Raw genomic sequence first — 13,286 nt, forward strand, 5'->3', positions numbered from 1 at the left:
CCCTACATTTCGGTAACTGTGTATAAAGTTCTAAGGAAAGAGGTACAGATTTCATTTCTTCTGAAATTGAATTATAGTCTGTACTCTTAAAATTCTGACCAGTTTTATCATTTGTTAATTCTCTTTTTTTTTTTTTTTGGAAGTTTTTGTCTTAGGGTGCATGTGCTCGCTGGCAAAAAAGAGCAAGAGAGAGAGAGAGACAGAAACAATGAGAGGGAAAGTGAGAAATCACCACCCAGGGGAGATGGCTGTGAGGCAATCCCTTCTCCTCCATTCTCCTCCTGGAATCTTGGGCATGCACACACACAGACCTGGCGTGAGTTTGAAGTCATTGGGTCTGGGACTTGAACTGTGGTCAGCCATGTGGGAGTACGATGATATGACTGCTATGCCATCTACTGGCCTATTCCTATTATTTAAAATTGTTCTTTGATAATAACGGATCACAGTCTTTTTCTCTGACATACATAGACATCATCATGGTATTTGTTTTGTACAGGTAGGACATTAATCTTAGACTAAATTAAATACTAGATTGTTTATTTTAGTTGATATTTTAAGAGTAAACATACTGAAATACATTACAAATTTAAACTGTGGAGTCAACAGGAGGAAAAGTGATATAAGTTATGTCCAATTTATCAAGCATAGGCATAGTTCATATCTCAGATGTACATATGGAAGAAAGGTCTGAATCATACCGCCAATAGTTTCACTAAGAGGTGCATATGTTTGTAACACAGGAGAGTTGAAGCCAATTAATGTTCATATACTTTTCTTTTTGTACTCAAAAGACCCGAAGTTAGTAGTTTGATAATTAGACTGTTCTTCATTTTCAGACAGAAATTAGACATGCTTAGGAATGCTGAAGCACCGGGCAGGTCAGCTGCTCATCATTATTAAAGCCATTTAATGCATTTTAATGGTGGTTGATAAGGTACAAAATGCTACGTAAGCCAAACGAAAAAGTTTTATTCCATTATATGTTCAGCGTAGATATAAATGAGCTCACATTTGCATTTTTATGCATTAGTTCAAAAAAATTAAACATTTTCTCTTAGATATGAGTAAGAGAATGTGCAATTTGTGGGAGATGGACACTGCTAAGCCAGCACCTCTTCACGCTGTGCTCTTCAAGATCCTCAGACACACATTGTCCTGTAATGGACAATTAAAGAAACGATGTCTTCAGCATTTGTGTTGCTGAAGAATCATGCTTGTATCACTAAGGTCAATTGCTTGTATAAATGGCTTAGTCCATATATTTTCTCACACTTACTAGTAAATACAAAATAATAACTTACCTATGTTTCATTTACATCAGGCTTAGAGTTTTTTTCTATTTCTATCAGTAAGCAATAATTTAGAAAATATTGGAAAAGACAGTTTATGGCAGAGAGTCTATTTTATTTTTTTCCTTATTTTTAAGAAAAATTTTAAAATGTATTCACTTTTAATCACTGTGTATCATTACAGCATACTAAATGAATTTTCTCATCATGAATAGTCTACATTGGTTCAGTTAAAGATATTATCATCAACAGCATCCATTTCTTAACCATGGTCTTACTCATTTTCATCTACTTTTAACAAGATTCTTACATTTAAAAACTTTTTTTTTTTTTTTTTTTTTTTTTAAGGAACGGAGTCCTGGGATTAGAGAAATTCAATAAATAACATCTTTTCAACTCATCTGGTCTAGAAACAATTGAGCAATATTCTATAGTATGTATATGCCATAATATTTTAATCTAGTCATCGATTCTTATGTTGGTTTCATGTCTTAGTAATTGTGAATTATGCTGCATAAACACAGACATGCAGGTGTCTCCCAACTATTTTCCTGCCGGAAGGAAAAATGGGACACTATCGTCTAATTCAAAAGGGATGAATATAAGAGACTTAATGCTAGGTAAAATAAGCCAGAGTATAAAAGATATACACTGTGTATCCCTGCTCAGTGTTCACTGAATGTCTGCACTCTCTGGCAAAAATGGAAAGGCCTGAAGATGTGATTATAGGGAGAATAAGAGTAGATACCAGAGACTATCAGGGAGAGGGGTAGGTGACAGAGGGTGGATGGGAAGAGCGAAGGGAAGAAACATTTAACAGAAAAAAAAGAATGTAAAGGTCTCTGTTGAAAACAATGTGTATAGTAATATACTTGGTTTGAGTGTCATGTATTGCATGCATACGTGGAAAAACCATATTGTGCTCTATAGAAATGTACAATGATGGAATTAAATTTTTTAAAAATACAGACAACTGAGACACAGACAACTTATGGAAATCCAAATATCGTGTTAAAACAAACAGACAAAACACTGGTAAAAAGCTACTGAAACCTGAGCTTCTATGTGAGGGCAAATCACATGGCTCGACTGGCACTTTCTAATCCCCAGGCCAAGACTTGGGCGAGAGTTTGGATATACTACGGAGTACAGACACTTTCTGAGGATTGCTGCCTCCCTTTGGTCCAGGGGAGGAGGACAGATAAAGACTAAATCCCCCATGCTCCACCTAGTTGAGAGGACCAATAGCTGATGTCATCCATTAGCAAGTGGCTTATTCCATTGGTATGGAGGGGCGTAAGGATGAGTCAAGGGTTAGAACAAGCCTTCTCTCAGAAACCAGAGTGGCAGCAAGCATCTTCTAAGCTTATAAACTCATACAAATCTCCCAATGTGCATAACACACGCACTCTTATGGCAGGAGTACACATACTGCATACAACTGTCTAAAGATGACATTGACCCCTGTGTCATATTAAGGGAAACAAAGTGGGGACAGTTTTATTCCATTTGCTTTTGTAGAAGGTAGAGGGGAAATATTTGAGAAACACAAAATAGCAAATGATCTGTTGATGATAATATGGGTTGTAATATCTTTGATTGAGTCAATATACAGTGTTCTGGATGGAAAAACTCACTTTGTATGCTGTAATGATATACAATGATTGGTGGTAAAATAAAAAAAAACCAACAACAACAAAGGTAAAAGTAGTTCAGTGGCAACATTCCCGGTTGAGGGGACAAAGCAGTTATCACATAAGTGGCAAAGGAGGAGCGGTCCTGGTGTCCAGCTTCTCAGTGTCCAGTAACATTGGCTGTGATGTCTGTCTCTGACTTACTCAGAGCTGGCTGTATTAGAAGACGCTTGAGCCTACTGTAGACTCACTCCAGGTGAACTTGTGATGGAGGCCTCTCCAGGTTACACACTGTCAGCCATTCAAGGAGGACCTTGCCAGGTCGGAGGGGAGGATGTGTCTCTGGGTAGCTAGCGCAGCAGGCAGCATGGTTCTCCCAGTGAATGTCTGCATGTGGCATGAGCTCCGTGCATGAATGGGCTGGTTTCCGATTGTGATTCCTAAGCAGCTTGCGCTAAGCTCTTGATTACTTAATATCAAAGAAAATTGCAATCAGGACATAACTAGGCAGGATTGTTTAATAGGAAATGAACTTTTTACCACTTGAAATCTGATGTAGCTTAGCAATGAATAGCTCTTTCATAATAGCTATTGAGAGCACAGGAAAATGGAAATAGTTCATAAAGCTCATGGTAGTTCTGAACAGCAAGGGTCTTCACTGTTTGTTCCCTTAATGAAGTGTAATGCAGGTGGTTAATGTGTTCAGAGTGTGTCAGGCAATTCTAAAGGCCTAACATGATTCATTAATTTACAGTGAATTAACTCATTTTAAACCTCAAAACAGTCCAATATGTTTGGTACTGTCACTTTATGTTTGTTTGGCTGTTTTTAATCTTCATTTTAAGATAGGGGAAATGAGGTTCCTAGAAGGCTAAATCACTTACTGAAATTCTCCCAGTTAAAACTGGCAGAAGGAGGATTTGAACCCATCTCTATAATCAGAGCACCTACCTTCTATACCCTGCTGTTTCTCACCAATGTAAAAGAATCCCTGATAGACTGAGTCTGATTCTAGAAAACAAATCTGTGATTTATGGTTGTTTAGTAAGTTGTGAAGGAAATAAACTAATGCTATTTACTGGAATGGAATTTTTTGTGTTTGGTTTGATTTCAGCAGCATTTTTAGTAAATGAACATTTGTATATAATTTGATCGTCTTAGGCTTATGGATCATTTGCTCTGATTTGCTTTTGATGTTTATATTTGAAGGGCTGCATCATTTATTTAGTTGTTTACTTCTTTTTATGTTAGAATTTCCTTCTCTCTACTTGCAAAGTGAGAACCATGAGAGGAGGGATCAACAATAATAGTAATAGGGATGATTAAATTAGTGAATCAACTTTAAAAGTTGTTTATGTAGCCTCCAGTGGCTGGTGATCCTTATCAGTACAGTTTTAAACAGAATAACAATTACTAAACTCAAATTCTGTAAGATGAGACATATGAATTATTTAAAATACTTGCAGATCTATTTTTTTCAAGCAAAATATACTTAGTTACTCATATTCTTAATACAAGTATGTGCTTAGTGATTCATATTCTTAATACAAGTATATTTATTTATTTTTAACTGATACACAGTGATTATTGAAGAGTTAAGTGTTTAAAAGAAAATTTCACAGCATTTTAAATAACAAGGATTTTATTCCCAACATTTTAAATAATGAGTAGTCCTGCATGTTTCTTTTTGCCTCTAGACTTATAGATGGTCTGATCTACACATAGTGCCCATTCCTTACCCTTTCAGCTAATAGATTCCTATTTTTTTTTTTTCTGGTAGCATTAGTTTCCATGCGTCTTCCTCCAGGAAGCATTCTAGGCCCCTCGGGTTAAGTCAGGTATATACCCAGTGTTATATACTCTGAGTCCCTTTAAAAAGCACCATAACATATTGGTCTAATTGGCCTCTTTCTCTCAACTAGACCAGAGATTTCTTGATTGCTCAGGCTCTCACTAGTGCCTAGTACAGGTTCTGACACAGCAAATAATTTTAATAAATATTGAATGAGTTCATGAATAAAGGAACATCCAGGACTAAGCAAGTAGGCATGCTCTAAGACTTATTCTCAAGTAACGGGACATGAATTTGAAAACAGAATAGAAGCAGGAGGCAAGAGTCAGAAGGATGAGGTTAGCCTGCCTTTTATAATTCAATGGTCATAATGGTTTCTGACTTTGAAATACCTGAACACCTATCTTTCAGATCACGAAAGGTCATTCTCAGTCTTTTATTGCCAATTCTAGAAGCGAGGTGAATGGAACATAACATTAAAAAATGATCAGACGAGGAATCACTTGGGGAGGATACAGCAACTGCAGAAAGAGCACAACATGCCAAATGGGGGGACTGATTCCCAGATGCATGGAGAAACCCATGAGGCATTGGCAACTATAAGAATACCAGGCATGAGAAAGTGCAGAACAGAGGGAAAACTACAGGGCATCAACAATAAAGTGAGTGAGGCCTTAAGTTTGAGTCAGATAGAGGGAAGATGTAAGAAGACAAGAAAGAGCACAAATAGCAGCATGTAGAAAGGGCAGCAAAGTGCTTAGAGAATGAGTTATGATTGAGCTCTGTGCTCTGCAGATAGGAGGAGTACTCTGGCATGTACATGTTGTTACCATTTCTCCCTCTGCACATACTCAAGACATCTTCTAGGACTTTTGATTCTCTTGATAATGAATCTGCATGATGAAAGCCAGGATCTGGTCATCAGAGCTCTCTTTTTTGGAATGTGCCTTCTATTGCTCAGATATTGTCTTGCCTGAGCTCTTACAGTGGGAATATTGGGTAGCTACTGACATTGTTTGGGACCATGAACATCCAATCTTTCCCGTCCATACAGTAGACCTTAACAATCCTCTTGTAGCTGTCCTTCTCCTTGAAGACTTGGGTGAAGTTCTAATACTACCCCATTAAGTGAACATGTCATCAGTTGTAATGCTTTGTTCTAAAGTGCCACTGAAAGGTTAAAGGTTATTATTATAGGAGATAAAATGTATTATTCAAAAAATACAACAGAAAACTATAGAAGTGCAGACACTTGTATAGTTATCAGGCAAAAGAGAAATCATTTTTGCCTGGAGTGATCAAACAAAATCTCAAGGGATTAGAGGGTAATCATCTTGTGTTTGTCCAATTAGCTAACCCCTAAGCAATCCACCATTTATTATAAATTTAATGGGTGAATCTGCTATCTCCCTGACTAGTTCTTTGAAAGAAAGAGTTCTCCCCCAACCCTCCCCAAGGCAGAAGATATGAATTGCTTGTCTGAAATTAGAAAGGTGTTTAATCAGTTCTTATTCTCCTATTTTTCAATACAGATTATAAATAATAAAAAACAATGTAGAATGATGTACTATACTGTAGTAGTGGAACATGGTTGCCCAGAGGACATTTCTCATTTGATTTTCTTTCTCTGTATAGAGGTTTATATGAGTTTAAAATTTTTCATGTATCCTTTTCTTTAAAACCCACTGGAATATAAGGAAAAATGAATGTTTATTAGCCATGTTAATGAGTGAATAAATGGTTTCCTATATGTGCTCTGTTATAGTTCCATTAAATGAGAGCACTAAAACAAATTAGGGCATTACTTAATATGTATATTAATTGATTCAAGCCTATTAGCATACAAAAAGTCAATTAGCAAATCAAGACTTGTAGCAATGCCTTAAAGGTGATAGTAAAACTTTTGTAAAAACTTTTCTCCAAATCATTCAACTTTTCTCACTTGGAAAATTTATGAAATTATGAAATTTGGCCAAGAAGAATTTAGCAAAACCAGTGGTCTTTTTCATTAAACTTCTTGGCCCTACACCTAGCCCCTTATAATTTTAATCAGTTTGGGTTTCATTTATTATTATTTTTTTTTTAGAGATTTTTGCTATAGGGCTGAAGAGACAGAGAAAGTGAGAAATCACCCCCGCCCCTGGTGGATGGCCTACCCACAATCCCTCCTCCTTCATTCTCATCTTGGGATTTGGGGCACACATACACTCAGGTCCAGTGTGATTTTCAAGCTGCTGGGCCTGGGACTTGACCATAGTCAGCCATGTGGGAGTCCAATGTCTTAACCACTATGTCACCTGTTGGCTCAGTCTCTTTGTTTTTTATTGCTGAGAAGTATTTCATAATGTACATTTGCCGAATTTTTTCAATCCACTCATCCGTTCTTGGCCACTTGGGTTGAGTCTGTGTCTTAGCAATTGTGAATAATGCTGCAACGAACATGGATGTGCAAGTGTCTTTCCAACTGAGTATTTTTCTGTCCTTTGGTAAAAAGCAAGGAATAGAATTACTGGGTCAAATGGAAATTCTATTTGTAGGTTTTTGAGAAACTTCCACATTGTTTTCCACAGCGGCTGTACCAATTCCCATCTGCAGTGGAGGGAGGGTTCCCTTTTCACCAAAGCCCTGCCAACACTTGTTGTTCTTTATTTTCTTGATCAGAGCCATCGTTACTGAGGTTAAGTGGTATCTCATTGTAGTTTTGATGTGCATTTCCTTATAATAAGGGATGTTAAACATTTCTTCATATGCTTTTTGGCCATTAGTATGTCTTCCTTAGAAAGTTGTCTGTTCAACAAAGTTTCCCACTTAGATTTATTTTTTTCTTTTGCAGATGATCTGCTGAGTTCTCTGTATATTCTGGATATCAATCCCTTACCTAAAGTATTGTTTGCCAATATATTCTTCTATTCTGAGGATTGTCTTTTCACTCTAGCTCTTGTTTCCTTTGTGGTGCAGAAGTTCTTTAATTCATTCTAGTTCTTGTTTCCTTTGTGGTGCAGAAGTTCTTTAGTTTGCTGTATTCACACTTAGATATTTTTGGAAACGTTGCCTGTACTTTGTGGGTCTCATTTAAGCAATGGTTCCCTATTTCAGTGTTTCCCCTGTATTTTTCACCAGTACAATAGCTTTATAGTTTGAGATTTTTGTTTTTGTGTTTATGTTTTTGCCATAGGGCACATGTGCTAGTCAGAGACAGGGAAAACGAGAGATCACCCTCTGGGGGAGATGGCCACACTGCAATTCCTTCTCCTCCATTCTCCTCTCAGGATTTTGGACACAGATGCATATGTGCTCAGTGTGACTGTCAAGCTGCCAGGTCTGAGACTCAGTCCATGGTCAGGCATGTGGAAGGGCAATGACTTAACCACCACTCTTGGTCCCATAGTTTGATCTTTTACATTTAGATTGTTAATCCATTTTGAGTTGACTTTCGTTAATGTTGAGAGATAGAGGTCCACTTTACGTTTTCATCTGATGGATATCCAGTTCTTCCAACATCATTGGCTGAATAGACTTTCTTTTGCCCATTGGATTGTCTCGTCCTTTGTCAAAAATCAGTTGGCTCTATGTTTGGGAGCTTATTGCTGGATTCTGTATTCTATTCCATTGGTCTAAGTGTCTATTTTTGTCCCAGTATATTGTTGTTATTATCATAGCTTCATAATGTATTGTGGTGAGAGAGAGAGACTTCCTACTTAATTCTTTTTGTACAGTGTTATCTGGTGATATGGGGCCTTTTATGATTTCTTGATTTCTGTCTTTCTGGTGAGCACATGTGCCCAAAGACCTCTCCAAAAAAAAAAAAAAGAAATATTTAGGGAAGAGCTTTTTAGCATATGGGTAAAAGAGGAAGATAGAACTCAATTATTGATTAAATAAAATGATAATACAGGGTAACAGTAGTTTCTCTTATTCAAACATCTTGCCTTTTTTTCCCTTACAAATATTTTTATACAGTAATAGTATTTATTGAACATTTCAAAATTTCTTAGAAAGTACATTTCCAATGTTCTCCACTGCAACAATATTAAGTATTTAAGGTGATGAATATAATAACTACCATGATGTAGTTATTCCACATTATATTCATAAATTATAACATCACATTTTCCTCCATAAATACATACACTATATATTGTCAATTTACAATAAGAATAAAATTTAGAAAGTATATTTTTATGATGTGATATATTAAAAAGAGTAGATTTAACAGAGAACTGACTTGTAACTTGCTAGAGATATGTGGTCAAGAATCAAAATGGATAACATTTAGAAATAAGTCAAAATCTAGATACCTTCTTTTTAAATTATTTTCTATATTTTACAGTTGAGAAGGTTGTTTAAGGATATTTGATCTTATTATAATGCATCATTTATTTGATACATTTCAAATATACAAAAAATTATAGAGAAATAACCCCAAAAACCTTGTATCTTTTACTAGTTCGTTTCCCTCCCATCCTCAACATTCCAGAATTTGGTTTTTATTTTTCCCAATAATCTTTTTATACTTTACACTTATGGACCCATAAAATGATATTTTTGCATATTTAAGCTTTATTTAAATATTACTGCATAAAACCTAAATATATACAGTATAACTATATATTTGCTTTTTCTGCTGGACTGAATGCTTTTGATATTTATCCATCTTGATACATGTAATTCTAATTCACTTATTTTAAGATCTATACAATATTTTGTGTAGTATAAACAATATAAATGAACATTTATATTGTTTCCAATTTTTATTCTTAAGAAGTCCTGCAATGAGCCATTTTATGTTGTCTTATAGACATATATAAGAATTTCTCTAAACTCATAGAAGTAAAACTGTTCAATTACAGCATAAGCACAGATCTTCAGCTGTACCAAGTCTTAATCTCTTAATGAACACTCTGCTTCAGGAGAGAGACAGCACATCGACCTGTCATCTCTCAGTATTTTCTCACTACATACTGTAGTTTATCTTGATATGAGCTCATATTGCTTTGTTGATTTAGTTTCCATTTATCTGATTAGTTTAATCTTAAGTATTTTTGCATTTTTTAGAGAATCTTTGAACATGGAAATGAACCTCTTCTAAACTTTTGCATATTTGCTTTATGTATTTTTTAAAAATACTGAAAGTAATGCTGGCCTCATAATAAAGTGAATTTGGAAGTATTCTCCTGGATTTTATTGGAAGGTTTGAAGAAGATTAGTATGAGTTCTTTGAATGTTTGATAGTATTCAATCCTGAAGGCTGGGCTTTTCTTTTATGAGAGATCTTAGATTATTGTTCCAATCTTTTTACTCATTATTGTTTATTCATAGTTTCTATTTCTTCGATCTTGGTAGATTTTACCTGTCTAGGATTTTGTCCTTTTCTTTTACATTATCCAGTTTGTTGGCATATAATTATTCATAATAATTATTATAATATTTGTATTACTGTAGTATCGGTTATAATGTATTTTTTCTTTACTAATTTTATTTATTTGAGTTTTCTGTCTCTTAGCCTAGGTAAACTTTTGCCAATTTTGTCTATTTTTTTTTAAAAAAAGTCTTAGTTTTGTTGAATTTTTGGATTATTTTTCTAGTCTCTGTTTTAGTTACTTATATTCTAATTTTTATTATTATTTTCCTTTCATTAACTTCGGATTTTTCCCCCTATGTCCTTGACATGTAACATTAGGTTATTTATTTGGGATATTTTTATTTTTCATTGTATGTGTTTATAGCTATAAATTCCCCTCTTAGAACTTCTTTTCTGTGTCCTGTAAGTATGTTGTATTTTCATCTTTATTTGTCTCAGAATTTTCTTAATTTTCCTTTGATATCTTCTTTGATTTATTGATCATGCAGAAGAATGTCAAATGTCACTTAATTTCCACACATTCGTAAATTTTCTGAATTTCTTCCTATTATTGATTCTTAGTTTTATACTATTGTGGTCAGAAACAATTCTGAAGATATTACTTCAATCTTTTTAATTTTGTTAAGACTTTTGTTTCATGGCCTAACATATTATTTATTATGGAAAATATTCTATGTGTTCATGAGAATAAGGTACTTTCTGCTACTGTTGAATGGAATGTTCCATATCTGTCTGCTAGCATTATCTTTATGCAAATAATACCAAACCCAGACAAGGACACCACAATAAAAAAAACTCGCAGGCCAATTTTTCTGATGAACATAGACAGAAAAATCATCAACACAATACTAGCAAACCTAATTAAATGGCACATTAAAAGGCTCATACCCTGAAATTAAGTGGATTTATTCCTGGAAGGCAAGATGATTCAACATATTCAAATCAATAAATGTGATACAACACATTAACAGAAAAGACAAAGACATATGAACATATCGATAAATATAAAGAAAGCAAATGACAAAATTCTATATCCTTTCATAATAACAACATTCAACAAATTAAATATATAAAGAACGTACTTTAACACAATAAAGGTCAGCTATAGCAAGCCTACAACTGTCCCCATACTCAATGGTGAAAAGTTGAAAGTTCTTTCTCTAAGATCATGAACCAACCAAAGATTCCTACCCTCAGCACTTCTATTCAATATAGTACTAGAAGTCCTAGCCAGAGCAATTACATGAGAGCAAGATAAAAGTCATCCAAATTAAAATGAAGGGTATTAAAGTGATCCTGTTCATAGTTTTATATATGAGAAACTCTAAAGATTTTACCAAAAAAGTATTAGAATTTATAAATTCAGTAAAGTTGCTGGACATAAAATCAACATATAAAAATTAGTAGCATTTCTATACATTAACATGGAACTATGCAAAAAATAAATCAAGAAAGAAGTTCCATTTGCAATATCTACATAAAAAAAGTTTGGAAATAAATTTAACCAAGAAGGTGAAAGATCTGTACCCTAAAATGTATAAAGCACTGTTGACAGAAATCAAACACAAATGAATGGAAAGACAACATGTTTATGCATTGAAAGACAACACATGTTTATGAACTGATATGGAGTTTAATATTGTTAAGCTTTCAATACAGCCCAATAGGATCTGTCAATGGAAAATAACCAACTCTAAAAAATTAATAATTAATGTGGTTTATTTCCAAGCAGAATATGAGTGACCTAGACCGAGAGAGGAGTCATACATATCTTTCTCAGGGTGATCAGGTACAGAGATTCCTTTTATTTGATTTTAGAATGACAAAATTAGTGAAGAGATTTCCATTGGTCTGCACCAAAAAGGCAGGATATGTGGAACTGGGAGCTTGTAGGTATAGGTGGGCTCCACGGTTTTTAGGTTGGTGATTGGAAGGGGAGATCTGTGTGTGTCCTGGGAAGAGATTCATAAAAAATTGCTTTATCTAACTCTCAAGGAAAAGGAAGTTCTGTGCCTTGGGAAGAGATAAGCAAAAGAATATACTGTAATCAGTTGAAATAATATACATCCCAAAGATACTATATGAAGGACAGGATGTAGGATGAATTCTCCTAATGGAAAAAAATGGTCTGTTAATGTCTGTGGGCTTGACTCCCCCTAGGCCCTCTGGAAAGAACTTTGGAAAAATAGGAAAAAGCAGTCTGACTTCTGTCCACAGATGAATAAATTTAATTTAACTCCTATGAAAAGTCCAGTAACTTTTTTCTCAGAAATATAAAAAGCACTCCTAAAATTTGTATGGAATCACAAAAGACTATGAACAGTCAAAACAGTCTTAGGAAAAACAAAGAAAAAAAAGAACAAAGCTGAAAGCTGAAGGCATCATGGTACTTGATCTCCAAGTCTGTTGTAAACTTATAGTAATCAGAGAAGCACTGTATTGGCACAATAAAGACATATAGATCAAAAGCTGAAAAATAAATCCATACATTTATAGTCAACTGATCTTTGCCAAAGGTGTCAAGGACATACAAAAGGAAAATAATTGTCTCTTCAATAAATGGTGTTGGGCTAACTCTATCCACATGCAAAAGACTGAAACTGGACCCTTATCTTACCCTTTATGCAAAAACAAACTCAAAATGGATTAAAGACTTAAATGACTTAAGCTTAAGACCTACAATTACAAAAATAATATAATGAAACATAGGGGAAAAGGCTTTTTGACATTTATCTGAGCAAAATTTTCTAGATATGTCTCCAAAAGCATAGGAAGCAATATCAAAAACAGACAAATGGGATGGCATCAAACTAAAAAGCTTCTACATAGCAAAAGAAAGAATTAACAGAATGAAGAGACGATCTACTGAAAGGAAGAAAATATTTGACAGTCTGGTAAAGGTTAATATCTAAAATATGAAACAAGCTCTAATAATTGAATAGTAAGAAAACAACCTGATTTTTTAAAAAATGGGCAAAGGGCCCCCAAAAACATTTTTTTTAAAAGAAGACATATAAATTGACAAGAGGTAAATGGAAAATTTTCAACATCATTAATCATCAGGAAAACGCAAATTAAAACTACAACCTCACAGATGTGAAAATGACTGCTGTAAAAAAAGATAACAAATGTTTGTTGAGGATGTGCAAAAAGGGAACCCTTGGACACTGCTGGTGGGAATATAAATTGGTACAGGCATTATGGGA

Source organism: Tupaia chinensis, unplaced genomic scaffold, assembly GCF_000334495.1.
Source record: "Tupaia chinensis unplaced genomic scaffold, TupChi_1.0 Scaffold148698_1, whole genome shotgun sequence".
Taxonomy (NCBI): domain Eukaryota; kingdom Metazoa; phylum Chordata; class Mammalia; order Scandentia; family Tupaiidae; genus Tupaia; species Tupaia belangeri.